This window comes from Chrysochloris asiatica, unplaced genomic scaffold (assembly GCF_000296735.1).
Source record: "Chrysochloris asiatica unplaced genomic scaffold, ChrAsi1.0 scaffold00102, whole genome shotgun sequence".
Classification (NCBI taxonomy): Eukaryota; Metazoa; Chordata; class Mammalia; order Afrosoricida; family Chrysochloridae; genus Chrysochloris; species Chrysochloris asiatica.
The window spans coordinates 5,961,618-5,969,833 of NW_006408620.1; positions in this window are offsets into that span (position 1 = coordinate 5,961,618).

Genomic DNA, 8,216 nt, shown 5'->3' on the forward strand with positions numbered 1-8,216 from the left:
GGTGGGTTCAAACTGCTGACCTTTCTGTTAGCAGCCCAAGTGCTTATCCACTGCACTACCAGACTCTAGCCAAGCTCCCTAGTTACTTACACTAAAGTTTTTAACCTTCACCCTAGCCCTCTGATTTATGTACTATCAACATCCCCTTTCTGACAGATGGCCTCTGAGAAAAAGAGATGAATTTGCCAGGAAAAGAAAGCAAACATTACAATATTATTAAGGGCTTTCCTCCCCCACTCCCCTTTCTTTCATTAAGAGTTACCTTTTCATTCTGTAAGTTTTAGGTATACAAACCCATTCTTTTTATCAAACCCAGAGCAACACAGCTAAGAAAAAAGACCCTTCTGAACACTTTCCCCAGAGATGTCACTTTTCACTCCAGTGGTGTCCTCTTTTGTAAGTCTAGACTGACATACTGACAGTACCCTGAAAGACCCCGGAGTGCACTCCAGGCACCCAGAGGGGTGGAGGGGCTAGAGTCGAGTCGTGAGTACAGCCCAGCGCAGCCAGTGTTGTAGAGGAAAGGGCTGGGCTGGGGGTGGCATGTGGCTTCCCGGGGTGTGCAGATTCCGTATCTCTCAAACCTCAGCTTCATGATTCAGCAGTGCTGACGTCAATTTACAAGAATGAAAAGTGAGAGGAGGGTTTATGTGTATGTGTGTGTGTGTATGAGGGCTGGAGTAGGGGCCCAGAGGTGGCTGAGGCCTCCCAGCTCTAGGAGTGAGGGAGCTGGGGCAGTGCGGGTGTGCAGAATGAGGTAAGGGCCTGTGTGCCAGGTGTCATAGTGGTCCCTGAGCTGGGGACTTTGACCCTCATTTTAGAGATGAGATGAGAGCTCAGAGAAACACAGTTATCTACTCAAGCTCACACAGCTCAAAAGTGATGGCCAGGCCTCCCCCCAGGTCCATCCCACCCTATAAACTAGGCCAGGGTTCTCCTCAAGGAAAGGTCTGGGGGAAATCTCGTGACAATGCATATTCCTAAACCTCATGTCAGACCTCCATTGATGCTTCCAACTTTGTGAATGGGTACTGTAACCCCTCAGTCAGAGAGCAGAGAGTTAGAATCTGACCTCAGAACCTCTTCTATACCACAGTGCAGGTAAAATACCCACAAGACTCTATCCCACAGCAGGTGCTCAAGAGATATCTCAATGGTGAGATGCCCTATAGATGTCAACTGGAGTTCTTACAACATTCACTGAGCACCTACTAGATTCCAGGCACTGTTTAAGTCCAAAGAAAACAGGAATGAACCAAATAGAGGTGGGCGGTCTCTGTTCTCATGTTCACACATCCAGGGCCCCAGACAGGAACAACTAAATAGGAAACTGAAGGTAGTGACAGTAATCAATTAAATTGCAATGGGTGGTTGGCTAGTGGGTGGGGTTATTTTGGAAGGAGCCATGAGCAAGGCTTCCCTGAGGTGACAGGAAGGAGTCAGCCCAGGGAAGAAGGGAGGCAGGCATTCCATACAAAGAACACAACACAGCTGTGGAGTTCAGCCCATGAACGAGGGCTGGGGCAGGAGCCCTGGTGATACTGTGGGTTAGGTATTGTACTGCTAACTGAATTCAAATCCACCAGATGAGGTTGCCTACTCCTGTAAAGATTTAATCTCAAAACCTTATATAGGGTTGCTATGGGGATGGCAATGGTTTTGGGGGTTGGTGGGTTGGGACTAGGGAGTGAAGGCATAGCGACTGAAGGGGGAGAGGGGCGCACAGCAGGCCTTATTGGAAGCTGAGGAGCATGAGTGTGGATCCTAACTGTAATAGGAACCCTTGGGGTGACCTGACCTACTTTGTGTTGTGATAAGATCCCTCTGGCTCTGTGTGGAGACAAAGAGACCAGGAGGCCTGTGAAGCGGCCTTGGTTACATGTGTATTTGAAGGTGGGGGTGGAACTGTTCATCCTAGTCAATCAGGCCATAGGGAAGCAGGGATATGCCTGGGGGGGGTGGGGCATACAGATCCCCAGTGTAGTCCAGACCTAGTGGGGCCAGCCCTGGTATAGGCATTGATCAAACCCTTTATCCTGAACAGAGCCCCAGGAAGGAGCAGAAGTCACCTACCTGAGGTCTAGAGTAGGTGGAGAAGGCTACATAGGATCTGAAGGAGAAGAATGTGGCCAGTAACACCTGGATACGCGCTTAGCATCCTCACCTGGGACAGCCCCTTATCCATCTGACCAGTGCCTCCCCAAGGCTGGGCCTTGGTCTCAAGACTGCTCAGAGAGACTTGTAGTTTTCAACAAAGTGCGTGCTCAGACTGCCCCTTCGTACCCGGGTCATGACCCTGGGGCTTCACAGAACCATTAGGGAAAACTGGGGGGCCAGGTTCTCTAAATGCCTACTCCCCGCACGGACCAGGTCGGGCGTCATCAAGCCCCAGCCTTTTTCAATGTCTCCCCTACTTCTCTTGGAAGACCCACCTTCCACTGGGACCCACGAGAGACTCAATACTCACTGTGTTCCCTCCAGCCACAGGGCCTTTGCACGAACTGTCCCCTCGACTAATGCCTCCTAAGTGGTGACTCCCAGCTGACTACGAGCCAGGGCAGGGGTCCTACTGAGGAGACCTGGCCAGTGCCCGGGGTGGGAGTGGGGGAACTCCTCACCACCCCCATCGCGCCTGCGCTCTAGCCCACGTGCTGTACGCTGATGGCGTCATGGCTCCGCCTACGTCCACTCTTCCTGCTTGACTCCCGGACCCCTGTCACCTCCGCGGGGTCCTAAACCCGCCGAGTGTGTGCTGCTCCTTGCTGTTTACCTGAGCACTCTAGTCTCAAAGGAAGCTGAGCCCCACAGAGGTGTCTCAATTACATCCTAGGTCAAGGCCGTCACAGTGGACCCCTCAGTTCTCAGATACCTCAAAACGTTCCCAACCTGATCTGGTCCTCACAGACTGCCTCCTCAACTCACAGCCCTAAGGTCCGAGTCTTTTCCACCTCTGGCAAAGGCTCCCATTCCATGGGAGAAGATCTGGTGGAAGAACGCTCTAAAATGCTTAACACGGGAAGCAGAAAACACAACCATTCCGAGTTGTGGCAACCCATCAGTTACAGACCAGAGCTGAGCTCCATAGGGTTTTCTGGACTGTCATCTTTACAGAAGCAGATCACCAGGCCTTTCTTCTTCAGCACTGCTGGCTGAGTGGTTGGAACTGCCAGTCTTTCTGGTTAGTAGCCAAGAGCAAACCATTAGCACTACCCAGACCCCTTAACACGGGATATTATTCTTGTGAAGTGCTATGGAGTAGGTTCTGACTCACAGTGATCCTACATAGGGTTTCCAAGAAGCAGCCGGTGGGTCTGAACCTCTGATCTTGCGGTTAGTATTTCATCTACAGCGCTGCACATGAAATGTTATTATTAAGTGCCATCGAGTCAGTTCTGACTCATAGTGACCCTGTATAGGGTTTCCAAGTAGCAGCTGGTGGATTTGAACCACCAACCTTGTGGTTAACAGTACATGGCTTTTCCTACAGTGCCATACAGGACTCCAGGATAGATGTCCAATAACTGGCTCTATACTCTCTGCTTCGGATGACTCTGGCATTGTGCCGTTAGAAAATAATGGGATTTGCTGAGCACCTAAGGAGCATGAGATACTTTGCCTAGGCTGCTTCGTGTGGAAACCAAGGCTCAGAAATTGAAGGCATTAACTCCATTGCATTCTGTAAATGGCCGAGTCAGAGTTTAATATCCATGGTCTTACATACTGCATTTCTCGCGCTGGTTTGTTCCCAACACCAAAAACCACCTGAAGGATGTTCAAAACTACAGAACCAGCCGGGACTCAGGGCATGTCACCCAACCTGCCCTTTTCCCACAGGATAGATTTCAAAGCTGGGAGAGGCCCTGGGCTTATCTGAAAGGCTGTGTTCGGCTTCAACTTTGAAGAGCACCAGGTTTGCTTGGTGCGAAAGAACCCTGGAGAAGTGGCCCTGGACAGCCAGGAGCCTTGACATTTGATGGGGATTATGGATAAGGAGCTCTGGTAGCATAGTGGTTACAAATCGGGCTGCGAACCTTAAGGTCAGCGGTTCGAAACTACCAGCTGCTCCGCGGGAGAAAGATGAGGCGTTCTACTCCCGTAAAGATTTACACCCTCGGAAACCCTGTACAGGGTCGCTATGGGTCAGAACCGACTCGACGGCACATAACAACAACAACAACATGGATACAGGAAGGAGCTCTGGTAGCGTAGTGGTTACAAATCGGGCTGCGAACCGCAAGGTCAGCAGTTCGAAACTACCAGCTGTTCCGCGGGAGAAAGATGAGGCGTTCTGCTCCTGTAAAGATTTACAGCCTCGGAAACCCTGTACAGGGTCGCTGTGAGTTGGAACCGACTCCTCGGCACACAGCCACCAGCCATGAATACAGGGTTATAGAAGTTCTGAGCCAGAAAGTTGGGTCCTCTGCAAGAGCAGGGCTGGAGGGTGGCATTCAGGGCTGGCTCTACCTGAAGACCTGTGCCATGAGACAGATATTCTTCACTCACACCCAGGGACAACAGGGAGGAGGAGACAGAGGCATGATGGAGGGGAGATGGCAAAACCAGGGCTTTCATAGGGCTCCTCCCTACCCTTGTTTCGCTGTGGGAGACAGTGAAGAGAAGCAGCAAGAGCTGGACTCTGGTACCTGGGCTCCATTCTTCCTGTTGACCCAGCAGCCTGTGACCACATTCACACAACATGAGTTGGACTCTGTCTTGCCTGGTTTTCCCTGCTTCAGAGAGATGTTTGAGGATCAAATGATTTAATGTAAGTAGAAAGAACATTGATCACCAATCAAATGGAAAACTGTGATCATAATTATGTACCACATGGTTGCCCTGGTGTATTTAAATCAGCATAGCCATGAAATTAGACAGACTCAGTCCCAGTCTCAGTTTGTTGTTTGCTATCTGATCATTGATGTGGAATACTCACTAGAAGCCAGATACTGTTCTAAGTAATTCACAAATCTACTACTCCTACCAGTTACTGTGGCACATAGTGACCCCCCTGTGTGTCCAAGGAAAACTGTCCTCCATCTGATCATCAGACCCTTCTTCCAAGGCATTCCTGGGTAGACTCGCAGCACCAACCTTTTGTTTAGCAGCCAAGTGTGTTAATTCCTTGCACCACTCAGGGACTATAATTCATACTCATCTAGGTTTAATAAAAATTATATGAAGTAGGGATAATTCTTCTTCTTCTTCTTCTAATTTTACAGATGAGGAAGCCAGGGCACAGAGAAGTTAATAGAATTCTCAGGGCTACACAGCATTTATAGGGCAGAAGTAGGGCAGGTTTCAAACATGGGCAGGCTGTTGAGTCATTTCCTTATTTTAAACTCAAGGCTGAGGTTGGCAGACCATTGGTCACTTGGCCTATACATTTTGGGTTTTTGCTAGATCTATCCAAAATCCAGCTTTCATAGCCAATACTTTCTTCAAATCAAGTTACTTGATTTCCTAACTTTTTTTTTTTTTTTTTCAAATGGGCAGCCTTACCATTACCATACATGGGAAGTCAGAATCCCCTGCCACAAAGAGGTAACCCTGAAAAAATGCTATGAAATCCAAACAGTGGTATTAAGTTCTAGCTTAGATATTGGTGCCTTGCTCTGCTCTAAGAGGAAGGTTTGTTCTGTGTTTGGTTGAGACACACACATACACTTAGCAAATGCTAAGATACAATAGGAGATGTTCTCCTTGGTTTAAGCACAAAAACTATAATTAATATGAGATCGCTGGGGTGGGTGTTGGGGGTTCCATGTTTTATAAAAATCCTGAGCCTATCTCCCATCGAGAGCCACTGTGACATTCTCCAGAGCACCTAGCCCATGCTTGGGGAAACACTACCCAGTTTGTATGTGAGGTGGGTGATTCCCTTCCTGAACTCTGAGCCTCCGTTTCCTCACCTGTGAAATGGATTCAACATCCAGAGCTCCTGGGGGTATGGAGGATTGAATGGAAATGATTATGTTAATCACAGAATAAGAGGTACACATGGTGTTCCCAGAGTAAGCTGGGGCCTCCATCAGCTTGGGCCACTGAAAATGAAACCACCGTATATAGCTGAATTGGCCCCTGGCTCCTCAGTGCCCATTGGTTAAATCCCTCAATTGAAAGGAAAGGCCACAGTTCCCAGAAGGTAGGTCAAAATGAAACTATCAGTCAGGGGTGAAGGGAAGGAGGGGTAACGCTGGGCTCCCCCAAGCAAGGTGGTTCCAGAGTGTTCCACCTGCTCTCAACTGCTAAATGCTAACCATCTGACCCTCACAACAAAGTCCAGTGCCATGGCATTCCCTTCACATTAGTTTCTGCTCTGGATTCACCCCCAATTTCTCATCATCCCCTTGGCCTTTGAAGCACCACACCTCAGGGAAAGTCTCTGATGCTCCCCTACTTCCTTCCTCTTCTCTTGGCAAACTCCTACTCAGTTATCAAAGCCCAACACAGCCATCGCATTCCCTAGGAAGCCCTTCCTGACTACTCTACTGGACCCTCACTGCTCTGCCTGTGCCTCTATTGAAGCCCCCACCACAAAGTCCCAAGACGTTGTTAGGTCTTTTAGGCTGTAAGCGCCAAAAAGGGCCATCTTGTGAGCTGTGTGATCTAGGCAAGTCATGTAGTTGCTCTTTGTTGTTGTTAAGTGCCCTTGAGTCAATTCCAACCCATAGCGACCCCGTATAGGCTTTCCAAAGAGCGGTTAGTGAGCTTGAACTGCCAACCTTGAAGTTCAAACTAACTTTGCAGTCCAGCACATTAACTCGCAGTGCCCCACCAGGACCCCCATGGTTACTCTAGAGCACCTCAGTTTTCCTTTTTGTTAAGTGTTTTGTTCAACATCGGCCTGGTAGCGTTTCCTTGTTGTGCATAGGATCACTGTGAGTCAGAATCGACTCAACAGCACCTAACAACAGGAACAACAGCAACTTTTCATGCCAGATGTGCTTCCAAGCACTTTGTCCGTATTAACACATTTACTCCCTTGAATTGTTCTGGTGGCATAGTGGTTAGCACTTGGGTGCTAACCATACAGTTGGTGGTTCGAATCCACCCATTGGCTCCATGGGAGAAAGACCTTGCAGCCTGCTCCCTAAAGAGTTACAGCCTAGACAACCCTATGGGGCAATTCTAGTCTGTCCTACGAGTTGAGATCCATTTGACAGCCTACATCAACAATAATCCTAGGAAGTTAAGACAGTAATAATCCACACTCTACAAATGTCCCATAGGGGTTGTTGTTGTTGTTAGGTGCCCCGAGTCGGTTCTGACTCACAGCGGTCGTTTGAGCCCATTGGTGCTGCCAACTGTGTCAATCCATCTCATTGGGGGTCTCTCTCTTTTTTGCTGACCCTCCGTTTTACCAAGCATGATGTCCTTCTCCAGGGCTGGCCCCTCCTGATAACACGTCCAAAGTATGAGAGAGAGGAAGTGTCGCTATCCTGGTTTCTAAGGCAAGAAAATTGTTGTGTGCCATTGAGTTAGTGCTGGCTCTTAGTGGTCCCACTTAGGGTTTCCGAGGAGTGGCTGGTGGGTTTGAACCACCAACCATGTGGTTAGCAGCCCAGTGCTTAGCCTACAGCCCCACACTAGGACTCCTGGGATGAAAATGTTGCTATTATTGTTAAGTGCTATCAAGTTGGTTCTGGCTCATAGTGACCCTGTATAGGGTTTCCAAGGAGTGGCTGGTGAGTTTGAACCACAGACCTTGGAGTTCAAACCTCCCTTGAGGTGCATTATCCCGCAGCGCCACCTGAGGCATCCATGGTATGAAGATAGTGCTCTAAAAGTGGGTTACTAATCCCATCTGGAGTCCTGATAATAGATGGGAGTGGGGAGACATGTTGGAGGAGCACTAAAGGCTTGCCCTTGGAGGAAGTGGTGGCGAGGAAGGGACTTGAAAGGTCCAGGGGATGATGAGAAATGATGACCAAGATGGATGTACCAGGTACTGCAGAAGAAGGAGGCATTTCAAATGCAGCCCTCCCCCGATGTGCAGATCTGCCACCCCAGAGCCCAGGCCTATGGTAACCATAGACCAGAAAGCATTCTCTCAAAGGTTGTGCATTTATCCCTGTTATTCCAGGAGGGGGAACGTTTCACCTCTAACTTGATTTGCTATGGCTGTGTTGCCTGGAGCAAAACTCAAGTAGGTTTTCAGAATTTTAAAAAAAGCTGTTGGGGGAGGGTATCTGTAACTGGTAAAAAGTGTTACAGAT